General features: G+C 33.6%; 1 protein-coding gene and 1 pseudogene across 2 annotated transcripts in view; one reads left to right on the plus strand and one right to left on the minus strand.

Moving 5' to 3' along the window:
- LOC148942039 (uncharacterized) overlaps nucleotides 1-24,272 on the minus strand; it is a 532,991-nt gene that overhangs the window by 228,139 nt on the left and 280,580 nt on the right. The window lies entirely within an intron of this gene.
- Nucleotides 1-24,272, plus strand: part of LOC148942041 (uncharacterized) — a 39,561-nt pseudogene that overhangs the window by 296 nt on the left and 14,993 nt on the right. Inside the window, exons 2-8 of the transcript XR_016143203.1 lie at nucleotides 4,988-5,135; nucleotides 5,253-5,313; nucleotides 12,396-12,605; nucleotides 14,619-14,823; nucleotides 16,107-16,168; nucleotides 19,353-19,519; nucleotides 21,829-21,895. The product of XR_016143203.1 is annotated as an uncharacterized LOC148942041 (transcript). The remainder of the gene's footprint in view (nucleotides 1-4,987; nucleotides 5,136-5,252; nucleotides 5,314-12,395; nucleotides 12,606-14,618; nucleotides 14,824-16,106; nucleotides 16,169-19,352; nucleotides 19,520-21,828; nucleotides 21,896-24,272) is intronic.

Raw genomic sequence — 24,272 nt, forward strand, 5'->3', positions numbered from 1 at the left:
ATATTTCTAAAAAAAAGGGATAAAACAACAGAAGTGGCAAAGAAAATTCTTTGATGGTTACAGTATGCTTGCACTTGTTCTAAGACGATTAATCAGACTCTGTATCAGGAATTATAATTATGAATGTCAAAATCCTAAAGTTTTCCATATTCTCAAGGCAAGTTCATTTTTAACTGAAAGGAAATTTTTTTTCAGTTTGTAACTTTTCCTTTAGTAAAAAATACCATGTTTTTGGTGTATTTGTCAAGATGGGGGAATGATCAGCTCGTTTTGAGGACTGGTCTAAGAAAATATATGACTTTCTGCTCAACTGTCTATTTTATACAGTTGGGTAGACTGATAGTTCCTGTGTCTTAGTATGGGTTTTAGTTTCTACTTGTTTTTCTTTCTTTGTTAGATATGTAGCTCACTATTATATAATCATTAATCACTTATAATTTTTTTCTTTTTTATTGTTTCTTTGTTCTTTCTTTTTTTTTTGCTTTTACTGTAACAAAAGAGGGTAAAAATAAATTATTATTATTATTATTATTATAGACTTTTCTTTACAAGTAATGAAAAGAACTTTTTCCACAAAATCAGTTTTTCAAAAAAAGTAAAGAACGTGGGGGGGGGGGATTTGCCCTCCGATCGCTTTTAACTATTAACAAGGGCATTAGCCCTCTCAACTCCCAATTGAATGAGCCTTTTTTGAAGTTTCTACGACAACGCTTTCTTTAAAAACCTTATATGCCCCCAGGGCATAACTCACAATCCTTGCCCTAAGGGTTAGGGGTGTCATCCTCAAAGACCTAATTTCCAGACCTTTAAACTACATTGAACAAAATGGCTATCTAAAAATTTTGATTGGATGTGTTTGGGGAAATGGTGGGCGTGAGAGGGAGGTTAGTTGCCCCTCCAATCACCTTCAAATATTAAAAAGGGCACAAGCCCTTTCAGTTTCCAATCAAATGAGCCCTTTTTGAAGTTTCTACGACAATGCTTTCTATAAAAACCTTACATGCCCCCAGGGCATAGCTTGCAACCCTTGCCCTTAGGTTTGTGGGGGGGGTTGTCATCTCAAAATTTTGACTGGATATGCTTGTTGGAATGGTGGATGTGAGAGGGGGTTCAGTTGCCCTCCAATTACTTTTGACTTTTAAAAAGGGCACTAGCCCTTTGAATTTCCAATTGAGTGATCCCTTTTTGGAATTTCTACAACAACGATATTTATAAAAACCTTAAATGGCCCCAGGGCATAACTTACAACCCTTGCCCTGGGGGGTGTGGGGGGTTTGTCATCCTCAAAGACGGAATCTCCAAAACTTTCGACTACGTTGAACAAAATCGCTATCTCAAAATTTTGATTGGATGTGTTTGGGGAAATGGTGGGCGTGAGAGGGAGGTTAGTTGCCCTCCAATAACTTTTGACTATTAAAAAGGGCACAAGCCCTTTCAATTTCCAATCAAATGAGCCATCTTTGAAGTTTCTACAACAAAATTTTCTGTAAAAACCTTATATGCCCCCAGGGCATAACTAACAACCCTTGCCCTAAGGGTTGGGGGTGTCATCCTCAAAGACCTAATTTCCAGAGCTTTAAACTACGTTGAACAAAATGGCTATCTCAAAAATTTTGATTGTTTGTGTTTGGGGAAATGGTGGGCATAAGAGGGGGGCTAATTTTCTACTATTAAAAAGTGCACTAGCCATTTCAATTTCCAATCGAATGAGCCCTGATTGAAGTTTCTACAACAACTCTCTATAAAAAATCTTATATGCCCCCAGGGCATAACTTACAACCCATACCCTGAGGGCTGTGGGGGGGGGGGGGTTGTAATCCTCAAAGATCTATTTTCCAGATTTTTCAACTACATTTAAAAAAATGTGGCTATCTCAAAATTTTGATTGGATGTGTTTGGGGAAATTGTGGGCGTGAGAGGGGGATTTGTTGCCCTCCAATCACTTTCGACTATTAAAAAGGGCACTAGCCCTTTCAATTTGCAATTAAATGAGCCCTTTTTGAAGTTTCTACGACAACCTTATATGCCCCCAGGGCATAACTTACAACCCTTGGCATCAGAGGTGTGGGGAGTTTGTCAGCCTTAAAGACATAATTTCCAGAACTTTCAACTACGTTGAACAAAATGGCTCTCTAAAAGTTTTGATTGGATATGTTTGGGGAATGGTGAGCGTGAGACGAGGGTTAGTTGCTCTCCAATCACTTTCGACTATTAAAAAGGGCACTGACTCTTTGAATTTCCAATCAAATGAGCCCTTTTTGAAGTTTCTACGACAGCGCTTTCCATAAAAACCTTATTATGCCCCAGGGCATAACTTACACACAGCCCTTGCCCTGAGGGCTGTGGGGGGAGTTTCCTTAAAGACGTAATTTCCAGACCTTTAAACTACGTTGAACAAAATGGCTGTCTCAAAATTTTGACTAGATTTGTTTGGGGAAATGGTGGACATGGAAGGGGTGTTAGTTGCTCTCGAATCACTTTCGGCTATTAAAAAGGGCATAGGCCCTTCCAATTTCTAATGGAATGAGCCCTTTTCGTAGTTTCTATGACGACTCCTTCGATACGAAGTGCCCTGGTCTAAAAAAAAAGAAAATACATTGTGCCAACATTGTTCTTTACTTAGGCAGTGCTATTGCACTGCCTATCATCTTTGAAGATAGTATACATTCTTGTTTGTCTCTGTGTCTGTCTTTGGTTTGTCGTACCTTCCTAAATGAATGCACTAATCAGGCTGAAACTTGGCTTGTGTAATCCTCTCTGGCAGGAGAAGGTCAAGAGAGGAGGGGGGGGGGTACCTTTGTGTGGAGTTGATGGGGGGCATTAATAAATGGCATCTGATTGATGTATAATTGTCACAGTATATGTTTTTGCTACACAAAACTGGACTGGGTCATTATTTTTAATGAAACAGTTGTTTAAATAGTCTTTACATGGACAGACATTCTTAAAGAAACTTGAGATTATTTATAATGAACAAGAATAACTGTCTGTTACTTTGGTGTTCAATAACTGCATGCTAGGAAGTTGTTTGGCAGGGAAATGTGATGTTGAAGAGTTGTAGGGGCCTAGTTGAATGATAGAGAGTAGTAAATAACTATATACCATGTAATCTCATATGTATATAGCTGCATAGGGACAATATATTGAAAGTAAATTACACCTATGTTTGCTGGGAATCATGTTGGTATTTGACTGTCGGTATTGATAACTAGATTGTTATACATACAAATTGCAGCAGTATGTAACCATTGCTGTTTTCTTTTCCTTAACTAAATTTACCTAGGCTAGAGTACCATCTACTCTATTTCTACCGACCTGGGCATTCAAATCTTCAAATAAAAATACAATATTTCTATCTGGGACCCTGTCTATGGGTTCCTGTAGCTGGAAGTAAAATTCGTCCGAATCACTACTATCTCAATTAGTCAGTTCTAGAGCCATACTACTACGACTGATACCCTACACTTTTTGTCATAAAATGAACCCTTATCATCATATTATTAATACCATTCCCTCCTAAACAAGACTTAGCAACGTCCTGATTCATCATCAGCTCGACTCCCTGCCTATGCACCCAACCCTTATTGCTAGAGTAAATAAACACTATATCACCTAGTTTAATATTTACTCCCCATGGGATATGCATAAAAATATTATGGCCTCGGGAAAAGTAATGGTCCCAGAACCAATGCAGGACGGGGCCTATCGCATTTTCTCAGGTCGACACGAAGCTCTTAAGCCGGTTTAAAATCGGACAGCAAAAAGTCCTTGGACCTCTAGTTCAATTGAGGATTTTTGCAATCCTGGGCCACTCTTGGCCACAGCAGGGTTTCCCACACTTGGTGATGCTCATCTATCAACAAGAGTTAAAATATTGCACAGACAAGCTCAAGCCTGTTACCTCAGACTCTTTATATATTCATGCGTACAAATAATATGCTAATAGGAGATGCAACCCATAATAGATAACTTAACTAATATGTTCAAAAAACCGACAGACCCAGACCAAACACAGAAGAATTATTCATCAATCAGGAATCCAGTACAAATGCTGTGTCGGTTACTGGGATATAATTTCCTCGGGGGTGTCCTGTCTTTAGGCCCCCCCCTGCAGCGCGGTTCGCCCTTACAGTTTTGGTTAGGAGAACTCATCAGGTCCAGTCTGCTGCCACCATGAAGCCACGCAAGAAAGATTTCCCGGTCCAGGATAGGCGCAGAAACCCCAAACCCTCTCACAACCTTGGGATCGGTCTATTTAGACCCGGCCTGACCTCTTCAGGAGTCTGGTCAGGATAAAATTAATTATCTATTTCTTCTTATGTAAGAAGCAAATAGTATAAAATAAGAAGCAAAATGTGATTAGACAATTACTTTCAGTGGCTTTGTTCCACAGTTCTTGTCTGTCCTTTTAAACGGGATTACTGAGCCTTGACAATTTCTTCAAATATTAAATATGAATTCATAATCCCTTAAAAAATAAAGATGTTAAACCTGGTTTTGAAAGTGTTATTCCCCTCTCTCTCGCTCCAATATTCGCAAAACTATATGAATTTTTTCTTGCAGAATAGCTAAAATACCTCAGACTCATGTGACGTTCTTCGGGAGCCTCAAATCTACTTCAACTTCCAATAATGTTGTTAACTCCATTGGGAAAACCCTTGAAAGGCCTAATGCGTGACTAAATTTGATTTTCAAAAGGCATTTGACCTTGTTAGTCACTATCAATTAGTCAAGAAACATATATTTTCCATATATTGGCCTGTTTTATCTCTTCCCTGTAGTGTTTTCTTTTTTTTTTGGCTCCGAAATGCAAATACGGCACCTATACTGTGAGAGAACCCACGTTGGTGCAGACGAAGAACATTTAGAAAAAAAAAGAAAAAAAAAATAGATATGCAAATTGAAAGTTTGTGGTTTTTCCACAGCGTTCATAGTGCCTTTTGTTGTATATAATCAAGGATATTAAGTCATTTGATTTTTTTTATAGATGGTGTTGCAAGTGACAGATCTTGGATTAAATCACATGACACCTGTGAAGACAGTTGACGCATTTTCTAGACGATTCTTAGTGTTGACATATATTGAAATATCTAAATCACTCACTGTATCCTGGGATGAGGTAGAAACGAGTCTCGGTCAGTTCGTGTCTTGTGTTGGCTTTCGGAAAACAGCTGAAAGATAGTATGTACAGTTATATGAAAACTGTCATGATTCATTGCATCCACCTGTGTTTCCAAAGTATTGTTTTGTAGAACTTGAACCTGAGATACACAATTCGTGGTCAAAATTGTATATTCACATCTGCACCCATGGGTAAATTATATCTCAACTGCAGTTTGTTCTTTAGTTAATATGATTTCTTTTCCTAGATTAAAACCCAAGGTTTTGTAAAGAGAGCAATTACAATAATTGTCCTGCTTTTAAAGGCTCATGTGAGGTATTTTTGATTACTGTCAGTTGAATGTTATCAACTGATTTTTCAACTGGGTTCAAGTGACGCCAACTGATATCAAGTAAATTGTCAACTGTTTTTTTTTTTTCAGCAAATTTTTCTCCATAAGTATTGCTGTATTGAGAGCGCTCACTTTAAACAATATATTATGGTAATTCCAAAGCAGCAGAAATGTGCTGTCACTCACAAAAAAAGAAGTTTCAAGAGATAATAAGTAGTATTGAAAGCCTAATAAACAAACTTCAACTATTATTCTGTTTTTAATGTGTTCTTACTCCTCAGTAATTTTCTCCAATAAAAACCAATGTATGCAAATATATACATATGGTGATGAATTGACAAAACAGAGTTTAAGAATAGCCGCTTTTCAGAAGTAGACATTCTAGAACTAAAAGAGACACGTTTTTTGATTTACTCCTTTAATGCCCATTTTTATAGTTTTGTTTGCGTTTTTGGTGATCCATCCCCAGCCCCTGTCCCATTTAGCTCTAGACTATACAAAATAACTAACCAAAAATGTACGAAATTCTTTCTTTATAGTATGTAGCAAGCATAAATTATTTATATTTCCTCGTTTCTTTTTAATTTTACATGTTTTTGAATGAGTTTTCAAATGTTATTATGTTATTTTTTTCTACATAATCTAAGGCATTTGAGAATAGCTGGGGAAGAATTGTCAAAGCGCGGACAAAACCATGAAAATGAGCATAAATCAATATCATAATGCCTCTTTTTTTGTTTCAGCACGTGTCCTACTGGAGAACCACTATTCTGGGCCTTTACTGAGGAAACATATTAAACTTTAATGTGTTGGTTTGTATCATGCAGAAAACATCCTAGTGATAATTTCGAAGTAATCATTGAACAGAAACTTAACTTCTACTATCTGTCAGAAAACAAATTTCACTTCTTTCCTATTCTCATTTACTACTTTCCCTGTACGTTATTACTAGTTTTACTATTTTCCTATTCCTGTTCCACTTGTTTCTCTTTGCCTTTTCAAAAGTTTCTCTACTCTCAATTCCACTAGTTTCACTTTTCACTATTTTAATAGTAAACAATGTTAACTTCTGACTAGTTTCACTAAAAGCAAATTAAAGAAGATTCCATTTTCAGTATTTTATCTATGACTACTTTCTTATTTGTATTCCACTAGTTCTAACTATTGTACTATTCCTGTTCCACTAGTTTCCCATTCCCTTTTCACTACTTTCTCTACTGTCCTCGTTAACTAATTTAACTTAGAGTTTCACTTTTCACTAGCTTCGCTGCTTTACTATTACCATTTCACTATAAAGTCATACTGGAATGGCAAAAATAAAGTTATATTTCCTTCTGATTATTTAGAATAAATTCATATTTCATTCTTATTATTTAGGAGTGAGAACAGGGGCAAAGTCATATTTATTTAAGAAAAAACTACAAGGGAATAATGCATATTGGAAAGCACTTGGATAGGCTGTAAATGTCAAAAAAAATAATTTGCCATTTATTTAAGCTCGGTATGTGCGAATTATACGGTGTCAGTAGACTGATAGCACATACACAATATTACCATGCTTGGGCTTAATGGATCCAAAGGGAATAAACACAGAAACATACTCCTAAAGAACGAAACACACACAAGTGTGGAAACAAATCTTGAAGCACAGACACAATCTTTGTTAACTTTTGGCTCTTTTATCTTGGTGTTTTCATTCCACCTTTATGGCTTTATCGCTATTTGCTGTGAAAAACGTGGTTCTAGTCAAATTTAACTATATTATAAATAATGTAGTATGGATAAATGCTTTCCAATCTTTTTTTATGTGACTATCATTTAGTTTTGTTAATTTAACCATATTATCAAAATTTATAAATTTTATAAATAATGTAGTACGGATAAATTCGTCCCTCTAATTTTATATGTGACTAGCAGCTATTTGTATTTTTTTAATACAATTTGAATAGGGTACCATTATTAGTTTTTTAGCCATTGCTTAAATTTTGGTATAAAAGCAATATATTTGTCATGCTTCTGATTTTTAAGTTGAAGCAAATTTGGAATGTGTTACAAGTAGCTTAGTTTTTTTGCAGGGAAAACTGTACTGTTATACTTACAGTTGAGGGCAGAATAGCCTGACAGAGGACTTTTTCTGGTTGCAATTTTTAAACGGGTGGTACTATTATTATTGAAATAGGTTTTTTTTTTTTAATTGCTATGACTGATATTTCTTAAAACTGCTCACCTTGGCGATTTTTATTCAAATAGATTTGGTTGGGTTTAAAATCTAAATCCAGTTTTTAGGTCTAAAAAAGTATCTGAACACAATACAAAAATGATTAATTTGTTCTAATAATAACCACTGTAATAGAAATTTATATTTGATTAGTAATATAGGAAATTATAGATCAAATTAACCCTCTAGATTGGTATTTAATTTCTCTGAAATGCAGTTTCTGCAAACATAGATGGAGAATCGATCTTAAAGAAATGTGACATCTGGTAGAAATATCGATGAACTGATGAATGGTCGATAACCAACTTGAATGGAATTTTATTAGAGCCTGATTGGATCAGTAGAAACACAGAAGTTGTTGATGGTCCTTTTTCTAACGTGAAAATTGAAACAGTGTGCTGCTAGTTTACATTTCACTGAACAGAGCCATAGGCTACTATTATTACGATCAATTTTTGAAAACAAAATAGTGAAATCCGGGCTTGTTTATTATTTCCTAGACAATGCTGCCGTTCCATTGACAACTGAAACGAAAATATTAATTTTAAAAGTGTATATAAATTTAGCTTAAATGAAACATTACAGAACAAAGAAGAAGCATTAACAATATACAAACACGTTAAGCTAAGGGAACTAAATTAAAAAAAATCCACGAAACAATACATACAGAACAAGTAAGGAATGTTTGCTGTATTCTATGATATTTATGTGTACTAGTAAATCTTCTGATATTGGGAATCTAGTAAAACAAAGGTCTTTACTAGTTTTTTTACCTGTATCTTTTTTTTAATTGATTGAACCTAGGGCAATCATAATATTTTTAAATATATAAAAAATGCCCCTTTAGTCATGATAAGATAAGATAAGATATTTATTTCGAGAAATTACTATCACAAGCCCTGAAGGGCCGAATTCGAATTTCGAAGTCCATAAAAAAACAAACAAGCAAGAAAATCATAACAAAAGCAAAAAAATTTAAATATTGGAAACCAATTAAAAAAAAATAAAAAAAAAAAAAATAAATAAATAATCAAATATCGGAATGCTGTATGATTCCTTTGTCACTTATATTAAAAAACTTCAAAATAGCAACTAGTTAATAAGATAAAAACTAATAAAACTGAAAAAAAAAAAATAATATACACATTAACAAATGTTTAAAAAACAACATAAAAAGGGGATAGGGAACAAAAAAAGAGTATAGAGAAAACTGAGCTGTTTCTTTTATTATATAAGAGAAACGACAAAATTTATGCACAAATTAACCACTATTTATTAAATCAGTAAAAAAAGGGATAAAATATTTCTTATACTGCAAGGTAGTACAAAGAATGGGAGATAAGGTGGGGATAGGCTGGGACACAGTTAGTGGAGGACGATTTCTATCAGGTACATGGTATTCAGGGAAAAGGTTCGCAGTACGGGGGTTCAAAAGTGCCAACTTACCAAAACGGAGGCACAAATTATTTCTTCGTCTCTCGAGGGTCTCTAGGTTTGAAATATTTAACAAATACAAATAGGGTTTCTTGCCCTCTTTAAAAATAATTCTTAGAGCTCTCTTTTGGACATTTTCAATTTTTTGTGTTGCTTCATTAGAGAGGCCAAGGTGCCACACAGGACAAGCATACTCTAATATGGGACGCACAAAAGAAATGTATACTTGTAGTAAATGTGATTGGGGGCAACTGAATTTATTTAAAAGTTTAAGGAGGGAAAGCGAGGAGTTTGCTTGTCGTAGGATATTATTTATATGGGCGTCCCATTTCAAATTGGAAGAAATTGTAGCACCAAGGAGTTTAAGAGATGTGACAGAGGTTTCAGGAGGAATAAGAGCAAGAAAAAGGGGAGGGGATTTAAGGAAAGTTACTGAGAGTATTGCGGATTTAGAAGGGTTAACTGTCATGTCAAGGGACGAGGCCTCACAGGCAATATCTTGGAGTATGCCCATTGGGTTGCTAAAGATGTTTTTATGACATATCTCTAAAACTGTCAAGTCATCGACAAATTTCCATCTATTGTTATAAAGGGTTGAAAGGCTGTTAACTATAAGAGAAAAATGGAGAGGGCCTAGAATAGTCCCCTGAGGAATGCCATTAAATATGGGGAGGTGATCTGAGAAACAATTTAGATATTTAACTGCTTGAGATCCATTAGAAAGAAAAGAGACAACGAGCTTAACAAGGAAAGTTTCAATGTGGAATTCATTTATAAGTTTATCTATGAGTAAATTGTGGTTAATCAAATCAAAAGCTTTTTGAAGATCAATAGAAATTAGATTAAGCCAAGTGTTAGGTTTTTCAAGTAATTTACCCATGGTATCAACAAGATATATCAGGTAATGAGAGGTTGACGTGGATTTGAGATTACCAAACTGTCTAAGATCAATGAGGGGGAGGACTTTCATCTTAAGCCAGTCTGCGAGAAAACTTTCATACAATTTTGAAAAAATCGAGGTGAGGGTAATAGGACGAATGCCATCAAAGCCAGGCTTCCCATTTTTCTTTTTGATTGGGGTAATAAAACCTTGTTTCCAATATTGAGGGAACTGTCCAGATTCGGTAATTTCATTGAACAGGGTGGATAGGGGTTGTGAGAGGTAATCACTGAAAGCTTTAACAGAGGAACAGGAATATCTAAAGGGCAAATGCTTGATCGTTTTAGTTTTTCAATTTTTATTACAACATCAAGTGGAGAAATATGTGGGAGTGAAAAAGGAACAGGAATATCTGGAAATTCGTAAGATAGTGGTGGGAGACTCTGGACAATAGAAGCCAAAAACTTATTGAGGTCATTAGCTGTGGTCTTTGGAGGTTCATTCATGTAAAAATTTAGTTGTTCTTGACTCTTGCCAGTAAGTTTTTTAATTTCAGAGTACCAGTTCTTTGGTTTATCACGGCGCAAGTACTTAATTTAGTTTTTATAGTATGTTTTGGTAGCTCTTCTAATTTGACATTTTAATTCCTTTCTTAACTTATTTGCTTCAGCTAAATTACCCCTCTTAAATAAGCTTATTTTCGTGCGGATTAATATTTTTATGTGATTATTTATGTAAGATTTATCACTGGAGCACTTTTTGATTTTTTTTTTCTGGGAAACATAATGAGTAGGAATCAATTAGTTTTTTGTGAAAAATCAAAATTTTGTCATCAAAATTCATGTCGTCATGAATTACAAAGGGTCGAAAACGTATCCCAAGTTAGTGGTTAATAAAAGAATATCCATGTTGTCAATTTATAGGGCTTCCTGCAAGATAGTAGATTATTTTAGATATATTCTCCTTGTTTTTTTACATAGAATCTGTACTTCAGAAAAAGATCATCCCAATCTAGACTGTTAATTTGGTCTAGATTTTTTTACATTACTGATCAGATATATATTTCTATTAAACCAGTTCTTACTTGAACAAATCTCGCCCCTTTTTTGTGTTAAAAACCTCAGATGTTTTAAGTGGATTTAATGTAAAAGAACCATTGTAAAAAAGTATCAATGTAAAAATAAATATAAAAGCAAAAATATTGTAAATATTACAACTATTCGATAAATACTAGTACAACAAAAATATTTGAATGCTAATTTGATTTAAGATGTTTTTATGACTGATAAAATTAGCACAGAGAAAATACAAAAAGAAGAAGAAAGAAAAACCTTATTTCAAATAATAAGGTTTGGTATAGTTTTTCAGTAATGTCTGGTATTTTATATATGAGTGATATTGAAACATGGCTCCTGGAAAAAAATACTTATTTGAAACCAAACAAAACTAACAAAACAAAAAAAAGTTAATAAAATTGGAACTTTATGCAATATTTTTAATAAAATTTTTATAATTTATTCTATAATTCTATAAAATACTTAGGTGACCAAAGTTTGTTATTGTATTTATTTTTTTAGTGTATTTTATATTGATTTTTTAAAAATAATAATTTTTGTGTACTTAAAGATTTATCCAATTAAGTATTGGAATTTCAATATTTAAAGTAAATCTTATTGATAACTTTCTAGTATATATAAATTTAAGAAAAAAAATAACCGCTTTTTTAAAGTATTAATGGAAAGATTTCGAATCAATCATACTAGATTGCATGAAAAGATTCTGTTAGTCATGCAAGTTACCAAGACTGTAATTACAAACAAGGTAAACGAAATACATTAATCAAATATTTTATAATAAATATAGAAATGACCTAACAATCGATTGTATGATTTAAAGAATTGTATTGATTTGTATCATCTAAATTCGGAAATAAATTACTCTTTAGGTCACCATTTGTCCAATGGACTTCTTTTAATCAATTTCAAGGTAGGAGGCGTGGGGGGGGGGGTATCTTTTATATGCGTGTGAAACATTGTGGTCCTAGTTCAGTCATATGCAGATGCAATATTTATAAATTTAGTCCTAACTCAGACATGCACATAGTTACTGTTTGTCTTATATCATCAGAAGTGATATTAATTTTTTCTCTAGTTTCTTAACAGCGAGAATCCTTCCACCTCCCACCCAGTTTAAATTCATACTTTAGTCAAGTCCTAACAAATATCTAGCTCTGGTTTCTGAAACATCATTGTAGTCTAATCTTGTTTATCTGGTTAGTCTCTTATTTATCTCTTATTGTAAAACCGTTGTGTGCAACATAGAAGATCATCTTTGTTGCCCTATGCGAAACCATATTAATTAATTATTTTTATATATTTGTTTATATACATTTTTGTTTATGTTACTGTAGTTCTCGTATGGGAGAAATTGGTGATAGACTGAAGAAGTCACGGAAGACACGAATATTTCCATTTCATTCCTGCTATGCTAACCGATCCAGACTCCCTTGCTCATGGACGACGCTCTGGGATTTCCTTGATGTTGAATGCAGAGAAGAACTACCACTTCTTAAAGGTGAAACCATTCATCAAACACTGGACGACTATCTCCACAGGCACAGGTTTGCACAGCTCTCATTTCCTTTATTAGCTAGCTTTTCTAAATTGGCAGATGGATGGAAGAAATTGCTAGATTTTCTTGATTAATTCCTTTTTTTAGATACAAAGTGTATACTATAAAAATATACTATCGTCAATAGTTTTGTTTCTAACACTATTAATTTTTGAAAGTTTTAATTTTTTTTTATATCTAATAATTAAAATTTATATTTATAAATAATAAAAAATAATAAGATCCTCAATATAATTTCCTATTTCTACTTTTAACTTCTGCCATTAGACCATGGTACTGTACTTGAAAAAAGGGAAAACAACCGAGAACAAAATTAGATATATCCTAATCCAGATGGTGCTCATTAGGGGGGGGGGGAACAAGTTTCAGAAGTTGATATTCACCTTTAAATAAATACACGTAAGTTTAAATAGTTTTTGTTTTGTATAATGAAATGAGGTTTACTTGAGTCGTCTTTTTTTACGTACAGCATTATATTAGAAATTTTTTTAAGAAATAAATATGGATTTTATATATTCTAACTATTGTATTTTTTGTGTTAAATTTTATGTTTTATGAATTTACCTGTACACCTCGAAGAAAAAAAAATATTTTAAAAACTAATGTATTGTATTAACTTCTCATAATAATTGTTTATAAGGAAGTGAGTGGGCGTGTTTTGTCTTATGACTGTTCTAGGTTTATAAATTGGATGTACATTTGAGTGTAGTTTAGTTAGTATTTGTTTTTGTGCAGATTTAGTGCAGTGAAGCTTCGTGCAGTATGCATTTTGTGCATTACTTTTATGTTTAGTAACTCGGATGTATATTGGCATTTAGTTTAGTTATTGTTTGTTTTTGTACAAATTTAGCGCAGTGAAGTTTTGTGCAGCATGCATTTTTGTGCTGTGCAGTTTAGCGTATTTTTTAGTTTAGTATACTCCACTCGTTCATTATAAGCATGTATTGCCGGTAATAATTCTTGGGATTTGCACAAAGCAATCAGATTCAACCATTTGCAACCCATTCATTACAATTGAACAATATAAATGAGGCGTATTACTAGCTAAACAGGCATATTGAATAATTGATAGCATCTATGTAATAGGTTTTAGTATTTTTAATGACTTTTCATGATTCAAATTGATAAAATGATAAAATTGATGACAGAAGAATGATTATCAGAAACGCTAGTCACATGTACCTAGGACGGAGGAACGGGGGCTGGTAAGGATAAAAGAGGTAATTTCAAAACATGATTTATATTGACACTGCAGAAGACTTTGAAGAGTGGCTTTGTCTGTGAATTTAGTGGGATACACTGAAGAACACTAATTGTGTTGTTTTTGATTTTAAGATGTTGCATAGTTTTTTCTATCTTGGATCAAACATTGAGGGCTATGTATCCCCTCAATTATCTAACGACAACGACCAGGCTTAAAGAATCATACTAAATATTGTAGTTTACTTAAATATTGGTGGTTTATTGTGATTTTTTCAATGATCTCTTCTCCAGAGTAGTGTCCTGTAAAACATTTTTATTATTGTTGTTTAACCATAAGTTTTATAAATATGGAAGGATAATGGTTAAAAGTTTAAGGTTCGTCATAGTTCTCAACGGTGTATCTTGCCTGATACAATAGCCCTTCCTCCGCCTCCAGAGGCACATAAGGTCTCACTAAACAGCTTCCACTAATCTGTTATTTGAGCAGTAGAGTTGATATCTTCACACTCTGGGATTACACTCCTGTGAATGGCATGTCTGGCTCGGTCATCTTTCTGTCGAAGCGTGATTTTCACCCTTACACGTGGTTTTGTGCCCTTAGGTTGCCACTGAAGCTTGTGTGCCACTTGCATGTCCCAGGCTCCGTTGCCAGATATCATCAGATATTTTTATTTCGTTTGTGCATTGGCAAATTTTGGTGTTTACTGGAATGTGTATAATCTGTTCTGTTCCTTTGCTTCGTAGCAAAACTACATCTCATTAAGTTCCCTTTATATACTTGTGCCTATTTATTTTTAAGGTTCTGTCAAGAATGTCGATTGAAGATCAACCGGGCGTATAGTTTGCTTATGGGCGAAGTTGATCCAAGTGATGAAAAGGGTTATAAACCCGGTTTGTATGCTGGTTTGAAGTGTTGCCCCACTGAGAAGCATGTTCATGTTCAAATCTGATAGTGATCTGATATCATTGTTAATTGGAAGAGCAGAACCTGAACTTCTTGGAAGGTAAAAAATTCTCTAACTTATTCTTAATCCTATATCTGATTTTATCAATCTTGATTGAGGTAGACCACAATTTGTGGTTTATTCATTAAAGAATATTGCGCTGTGCACAAACGCTTGTTGTTTTAACAAAAATACGTACAGATAATCATAGCATACAATAAACAAGTAGACAATACTCTTAGACCACATTGTCTTTCAGCTTATAACTAAAATTGTAGAAAAAACTGAAAAAGTTTTACCTATTATTATATGTTTTCACTTCATTTAATTACAAATAAGTTATTGTGACTCCTACTGTCATGTCCAATTAAAATTCTCTGACTATATGTGTCGAACAATTCGCCTGGCTGAGCCACTTTGCCACTATAAAATTCTGAAAAAGGCTTATTCCAGCTTTGCCTCTCACTCGCACTATCTCTCTTGGCTCTTTATCCAATTAGCCATGACTGTTAACTCTTTCATCACCGTCCACCAACTTGATTTTACTACAAAATAGTATTGTAGTCAGGACACATAGCCATAGATCGTTCAACATAGCCTATGGAGATTTTTAAGGTTCCGTGATGCTCACTCAGGAGCAAATGTCTGTTTTCACCACAAATACATGTATAATAAACAATGAATGAGCAGCCTGCTAATAACAACACAAAGAATCTAAAATCCAATCAAGCAACACTTTATTACTATTTGGTCATTCAAGGGAAAGAATAAAGGGCGAAAAAAGCAAAACAGCAGTGTAGGTAATGGGGAAAAGTTGGAAATCATAAAAAAGGTCAATACTTAAAAAAAGGGAAGAATAACGGTTAGTAATTTTATTAAAGTTCGACTTACTTGGAAACTACACCTTCATCATAAGTATCTAGACTGGATATTAGCACAACGTCCAAACATTGGCATTGACATATTAGAAACAGAAGCTTGCACACAATTTTTGCCATAAATAAACGATATCAATGTTATTGTCTCAGATATTAGATAAGAAGCTAAATTTGTAACTGTAATTGGTACCACCTCATTAACGATGTCGCTACTTTTGTTATATTTTAGAAGCTCTAAAGCTAAAACAACAACTTTAATTTTATAATACTATTCAGATTAGTCGGCCCTCCTCTTTCTGAATATATTTTCTGCAAAAAATGAATTTTTGTGTAGTTGTAGTTTTAAAATTTAAACCTCGGATTAAAAATGACCTTATGTATATGTTACATACATATGTATTATGTTATACCGTAAATATAAAACGCCAAATATGTTGCATCTCACTTAATGCCTGTTTTTCTCAGAATGTATTTTGGTATTGCACTGCCAAAATCTTCTGCTTTCGACGTGCAGGATATATCAAAGAGTGTGGAAAAGCGATAAAAAGCGCTCCTGGGTGATCTTGAGAAGCGGCGCCCCTCGAGGAAATTATAGCCTTGTAAACGACACAGCTTTCGCACTGAATTCTGATTGATAAATAATTCTTCTGGGTTCCGTTTGTTTGTGTGGGCTTTTTTGGGCTGAAAAGTATCTTCCTAGCTAAGTCATCTAATATGGGTTGTCTCACCATAGTAATTATTTGTAGGCATGGATATATACTGAGTCGGATGTAATAGGTTTGAGATTGCTTGTGCAAGATATCGACTCTTGTTGCATGAACACCATTGTCAAGTGTGTGGAAAAACCATGTTATGACCAAGATGGGCCCAGGATTGCACAATTCCTCTTCATACTGGAGGTCACAGGGACTTTTTAATTAATATTATTTCTACGAACGTTATACTAAAATTTAACTTTTTTTTCTTACGAAATCATTTTAAATGATTTTTATTATAATTTTTATTATTTTTTTTATATTAAGTTTGTGTTTTTATTTTTTCAATTAAAATAAACACAATGTTCTTCAGTAATTTTTTTTTTTGCCAGAAATAGAGATATTCAGATTTAATGAAACTTTGATTGCAAAAATATCAAAAATTCATGAAAAAAAAAGTTGAGTACTGGAAAAAGAAAATTTAGAATGTAAAGCTTAGCTAAACGAAATTTCTTAGGAATTATTTAAAAAAAATTAAAGCGCAAATAAGCTTAAGTGTACAGTGATAATTACTTAGGGTTTTTACATAAGGCTAAAAAAATGCTTTTTTCTGAAATGCGAAAGATTTAACTGAAATCTTCTTAAACAATTACCGAAAAACTAGGGGGATTATTTCAGATTAAAATTTGAAGACAGCATAAAGTTTGACACATCAGAATTTCTAATACTATGTTCAGATCCAGCTTTAAAAGTTAAATGAAAAGGACCCAGGCACTTCCTTGAACCAAAGCTATGCTTCTTAGTATAATCGAAAAAGAAAGAAAAAATAAGTAAATAAGCTGCTCAAATGTCGTCTGATGCATTTTTCGGGAATTGAATAAACCTGAAGACCAGCTTACCGTGAATTTTCTTACATAAAACGTTACCATTAAGACCACAGTTTATAGAATTAGCAGTATGATCATTCCCTATCTCACCCATTATAAAAACCTAGACCGAGGTGCAAGTGCTCCGAAGAACGTTGAAACATAAGAGGCATTAGATCTATTCAAGTCTAGACGAGTCAGATTTCTTTTGAACGCGAAACTTGGCATCAACGTTGAAACACTAATTTTGAAGAAACTAATTTTAAATTAATTCATTCCAATACATACATGAAAATCGGTAATTAGTAGTGCAATGTTATTATTAAATGTTTTTAGGAATTAAAAATAGGTTTCGAAGTCTCAAGTTGGTTTCAAAGGCATTTTGAGAAAGTTTCTGCCAAAATACGTGTTCCAGGGTAATTGGACCGCTAACGGCAGATCAAATCAGAGGAGCTGTTTGTACGCGCCGATATATATATATATATATATATATATATATATATATATATATATATATATATATATATATATATATATATATATATATATATATATATATATATATAAACTGTATATATACAAACTTTGTGTATATACAGACTGGAAGAATATTCTATAATAGGAGCTTTTCTAGCGTAAAGCCCCGTAAAATTTTGGATCTGCCACTAAAATGTGTGATGTCCTTCAATTTTCTGAAAATTCCCTTAGAATTTTACGAAAGACACTTCTTAACAGACGTTTGGTATTTTCCTGGATAGGGCTATTGTGGCAACTTTTAACACAGCAACCAATAATTAGTACCCAATTCCTAAAATTAGTCTCAATCAGGAACCCTTATCGCTATCTAAATTCACAAAGTGCAAAGATTTTCAAACAGAGGTGTTTATTGTTAAAGTTCAGGAAAGGTCTGCCCATTTCATACGAAAACATTGATTGAAAACGAAAGTAGTCTTATCTAGAAAATAAATATCGTAGAAAATAAACATCACGACGCGAAAAAAAAAAAATGATAAACCATCCAGTGGCGAATCCAGAGGGGGGCGAGGGGTGCCCCCCTATAGTAGTCTAAAGTAGCGTAATTTACCTAATTAACGCAAGTTTGCATTAATTAAACTTGCTCCTAACGTAAGTTTACGGGATCAACCTATTTTGTGCCCCCCCCCCCCCCTAAAAAATCCTGGATCCGCCCCTGAAACCATCACATCTATTCCACCAGTTATTAGAAGAAAAAAAATTCCTTATTTTCACAAATTTCATCAACCCTCACCCCCTTTTTTATAAAATCCTACATAGGCCAGTCAGTTGAGTCCACTGTTTGCAAAAAATAGATTAAGTGATAATTTGTATATAAATTAAGTCATACATGTGAGATGGGACACTTGCAAACCACTTGGCTGGCTCACCAAGTTTTTTTCTGCTTTCACAATTATGAATGATACAATTTCGAACCATTTCTCATTGATTGACGCATACAGACTAACCCGCTAATCCATGAATAAGTGGGAGGTGCTTTTTGTTTGCACCGAGAATGAAGACCAGAAATGATCTGCGATAAACGTACTGGATAATTCTATAAACTGTGAATAAGACGTTAATAGTTATATTATAAAAGATATACTTTTAAACTAAGGTTGCCGCTGACTCGATAATAATTTTATTAGGCAAATGAGCTAGCAAGTGCTTGGCTGAGGTGAATCAATATTAAAAAAAAAAAAAATTAGTGTGTTCTCTTGGGTTCGATTTGTTTTTTTATAAAATTTTTTATTTTTTATTTTTTATTTGTAATTTGCCTACTTTTTTTAAAATTTTAACGTTATAACCTATATCTTTAACGGTACCCTTAGTAACCCCCAAAAAAAATTAATACTAGCCTTAACAGTATTTACAGTTTCTCTTATATTAAGATATAGTAAATCAATCCCATTGTTGGGTCATATTTTTATAAATGTCCGTGTTTCCTAAAAAAAAAATTCCTGGGTGAGGAGATCCGTGTTGGGGCTGTATCTCTTATCCTGAGTTCAAAGATGCCATGTATGCATGTCCTTCGTTTTTTTCCATATGCCTTTATTCCTTTGTCAAAGATCTGGAGGGATTATTCAGAGTGGTCTGTTACATGGACAGTCATTAAAAAACTATCGCCGGTGGCCAAGAAGAAGTTTTAAATTGTGTTGTGATTTGATTGTTAGATCGAGTACAGACAGCAGTGCGCCGACTGCGAGAAGAATATCAGGCTGGGAATATTCTACTTTGTTCAGCCTTAGTTGCTCTGATTGTGAGCTTCGACGTCACTTTGAATCAGAAGAGAGGTGTCTCTTATGTCTGTAATTTATTTGCTTTTTAGGTATTTGATTTATTTATTTTTGTCAATACCATAGAGATAATCAGTGAACAGAGCCAACTTTTTTTCTCATCTATGGGTCTTATGACTCGTATAAATTTTTTTACTGATTTTAACGAGTCGATCAATCTAAGCTAACATCGATCATAAGAAAGTGTTGGTGTCAGAAAACACAGACTAAGTATCATTTAGTCACTCCTATATTGCTAAAGGTGCAACATATGTGTGCGACTATGGAGCAGGATTGTCACTTGGAGATTATTTGTGCTAACGTGAAGACTTGGTTCTAGTTTTAGAAGTATTTACTTTGGAAAGGATCTTAGTAAAGAATTTTGTTTTAGGATTAATCTAAGTTATAAATCTCAAATTGAGACGCCAGAAAAGGAAATTGTTTTAAAGGCTTACTGAAGGCATTTAGGTCCCTAAATAATGGAAAAGTAGAAATTGAGACAGTTTTTTTTCCATTCACAGTCAATGTTTGCTCAATGGTTCCTGAAGTGTCCCTGCTAGAGTATTTTCCTTGGGGTCACCGGTGGATCATTAATATGTACTATGGCAATGTTTGTACTGTATATATTTGCACGTAGATCAGAATTATTGGGGAGAATCAATGGAGAGTAAAATTATTGTAAGAACTTTAAATAATAATTTCATTTTTAGTAGGTAACATTTTAATTGGTACATACAAACATTTGTCATTGAATAGCAACTTGCAGTGGATAATAGCCAAATTGCCTTATTTGGCTCTTTTTAAAGACCTTTTTAAAGACCTTTGGCTCTTTTTTACAGTGAGTTTTTAAAGACCAACAAACTGAATGAAAAATTTTCGAGCTGGCTGTGGGAGCAAAAGGTGGCAACCCTGATGGGAATAATACGAAAAAAAATTTTTAAGAATATTAGGAAGAATAAGCATATTTTTTTAATAAGAATATGTACAACAAAGGAAGCAAGGGCGTAGCCAAGTTTTAGTTGTTGATGGGGGGGGGGGGGGGAGAACAAAAAATTCTTTACAAAGCGCATCAAAAATTTGTCTACGTTTTTTTGTTACTTTTGTAAGGGTTAGACAAAAATTTGGGGGGGGGGTGGGTAAAACTCGGTATCAGTTCTAAATATTTCGAACAAACAAACAAAAACACATTGTAATGGACGAGATATGGTGAGTATTTAAAGTATGAAAGAGTCTTAAATAATTATGAATTTTCTTAAATAATTATGAAATTCTATTCATGGAATTTTGTAAATATGTCGATATGTTAGTATCATAATAATGGGTTGGACGATCTGTTACTACTTTAATTCGAAATTTCCCAGATAATTTGAATACATATTCAGGACAATTCAAGGTTTGGAGGCGAGCCTAGAGCCCGCTTCCACTGTGTAAATATTAGTTTTTGGGTACCGAATCTGAATATAAAAATATGTCCTTTAATTCTGGTAACACTCTGAGTGACGTATCGTTCATATACGATATGACATTTGAATCTGTTTTGAAACTAGATAGGAAGCACATATATTTTTTTATTCAATTGTGTCGTTTGAGTGTCTTTTTTACGTTTGAATCAGGGAGGCCTAGACTTGGCCCAAAAGATGGCACGAAAAAAAACAACAAAAAATATACAGATTTCTATTTTGTGAAAATAAATAAGAATTAAAAAATTTTATTTTATTAAAAATCTTTTTCTATGTTTTTTTTTGGGTAATCGACTTATAAAACTTTTTTCTTATTTAAATTAATTTCACAAGGAAAAAATCAACAATATCTGTGTTTCGGGTTTGCCCTGTTTTTGTTTTTTGTTTTTTTTTGTGTGTGTCTGATGACCAAAGTTCGTCCTTTTCTGCCAACCATCTAGGGCCAGAAGAAAAGCAGGTAGTCCGTGAGTGGGGGGGGCGAATGCGTAATGAACTATTTAATGGACATCGGAACTTCCTTACAGGGTGAAAAGTGGGAGGTTTTGAATAGATTGGGATGGAGGATGAGCGTGCGTAGGTATGTTGGCCACATGTGGCTTGGTGCTGCAGTAGGTTGTGTCCTTGAATCTGTCTTTGCTGCAACTGTATCATTTTGTAAGGTTTTAAAACCTGCGCCTGAAGAACTGACCATAAGTGCATATGGACTGGGTGGGGGGTCTCAGAGGATATTTTTCAGTGCGAAGTGACAAATACAAAAAAAAAATCTAGGATACTATATCTCAGTGTTTCATTAGTAGAGAATCGAACACTTCCCCTTGTTTTATCTATGTGAGGGTTCATCGTTCTATTTTATTTTTATTTATTTTTTCGAATAAAAGCTGAAGCTTCTTTGTTAATAAATTACAAAAGAAGAAGAAGTGGCTCAGCAACGACGGGACCAGAAACGTCTTAAACTGATTACCATTACCTGAACAATGTGAGAAACCGCCTCCTGAAACCATGAAGAAGTAGAAGAACATCCTGGTGATAATGATACTCAGGAAGAAGTGCCAGTTCCACTTCCAACTTCTATTGACTGCAAAGTAAGGAAACCGTCTCAATTAAAGAACAAGGATTCTCTGAAACAAGAAGTGAGTTTTATTTGAAAATAACTGAGTATTACATAACTATTGAGAAGACCCTTTTTTCTGGCATATTAGCTCATTACTAGCGACTTTATCTCACACCTCGACTCGGGGTTTGAGAGAATTTTTGGAGAATTTAAAAGCGCAATATTAAAAAACTAATTCAAGAATAGTTTTCATGATGCGTATATTGATAAATCCCATGGCTGCTAATATTTCTTACAGCTAGCGAAATCGCTTGATAGTTTCCTACAGATAACATATTAGGCTAGTCAAGTAGGCTATAATGAATAAACAAAGCTTAATTACAACCAGATTTCTGCTGGTTGAAACTTGTGAAAAGTTGTCCGTTGATTTTCGAATTATCAGCTGGGCGGAGGTGATGAAAGACGTGAGAGCCTTGGCTAATTAGAGTAAGGCCAAGACAGATAGTCTCTGTGAGAGGTAAAGCTGGATAAATTTTTCAAAGTTGTATAAAAACGATTAATTTCACTTCTTGATGATTCTTATCATTTATTAGCAAAGACACTTTCAAGCTGTTTTTCAAAAAATGTTTTCTTCAAGTTTTATGTCTAATCTATACGTACGTTGCTGAGAATTGTTAGCTGTGAAGGCTGGTTAGTTTTTTTTCCAACTAGCTAACAGAAAATTGTTTGCAAAATCAGATGAGGAAGAAAGCCTAGTATGAAAGATATTAAATATAATTTTTAAATTATTTAAATAAAAAAGATATTACTTACATAATTTATTTTAATAATTTCGTTAAGTTATTTGTTATTTAATAATAAATTACAGATATTTAAATAAAAATTACTTACAAGAAATAATAGGGAAGTATGATGCCTTCATTCAAATTTGGATATATGCTATTAACTCAAATTTGATCGTCTTGAAGCTCAACCTTATTGTCAGTAGCAGTCGTGATTTTCGGTCACTGAAAAAAATCCCACTATTTGTCTAATTAAAAGTTACGTTCCTCATTTTATTTTCATTTAAGTGCACTCCAACTTGAACTCCACAAATCACCTTTAATATTGCTAGCCGATTGCAAAATAATTTAAATTAGTTTATCTTTCTACCAGTAATAGATAACCTTGGTCAAGGCTTTTGTGATATTCTTGCTAAATTCTTAATTTTCTGAAACCCGAAGACACGATTCAGTGCAGCAAATGTGAACTAAGCAAATATCATATTGATCAAGAATGTAGTATACTAAAGTTCGAGAAGCGTATACCGTTGTAAAAGTATAAGCACCGGGGATCTAGGAAATTCATAATTCCTGTATAAAAACGTCGCCATCTAATTTCTAATTGCTTCAAAGTAGATGTCACTATTGAACCACCTACTCACTAGTGACACCCTAAAAATTGCCGAAATTTCAATCTCTGTTGTTCTGGTGGTAGATAGCTCGTCAATAAGAAAGTACATGCCACTAATAGGGACGTAATTTTATTTAAACGTTATGCTCGATTTGAGTCTTTGTTCAAATCTACCTAAAAATCCACAAAAAAATAATTAGAAAGCTGAGTTGTAAAATCGACCAACTCAATCTTTTTTTATTATTTAAGTACTGATCACCATCAAAATTTGTAGAAACTCTTCAGCTAGAAGTTTTATGATATGATCAAGATATTTCTGCCATTGACGAAGGGTAAAGTTTTTTTTTACTTTTTGCTTCAGTGTATTCATATTTTTTACTAAATGGATATTCTTTCGAATGAAATGTTTGAATAATTGAAGATTTTTTTTTTATTTTTTAATCACGACCTGGCCGATCCACAGCTATTTTTGTGTAGATTATCTCGTATTTTGGCTGTTTTTGTTGATGCTGGGTAATCATATTAGTGTACGCCCTCAGTCTTCTGCAGGACAGTTTTGTAACTCAGTTTATTAAAACAAAATGTAAATACAATTTTAAAAAGGATAGTTTTAGTATCAAGAAAGAAAAAAAGTTTTTTCCCATCCTGGATTCATCTTCTGTTGTTAATTTTTTTTTTTGTCAAATATTCTTTATTCGCACTGCATAACATTAGAAGCACGAGCATCGCACTGCATAACATTAGAAGCACGAGCATCGCACTGCATAGCATTAGAAGCACGAGCATCGCACTGCATAACATTAGAAGCACCAGCATCGCACTGCATAACATTAGAAGCACCAGCATGGCACTGCATAACATTAGAAGCACGAGCATCGC

Source organism: Artemia sp. Qi Xiang Cuo, chromosome 17 (genome assembly GCF_049724085.1).
Source record: "Artemia sp. Qi Xiang Cuo chromosome 17, ASM4972408v1, whole genome shotgun sequence".
Taxonomy (NCBI): Eukaryota; Metazoa; Arthropoda; class Branchiopoda; order Anostraca; family Artemiidae; genus Artemia; species Artemia sp. Qi Xiang Cuo.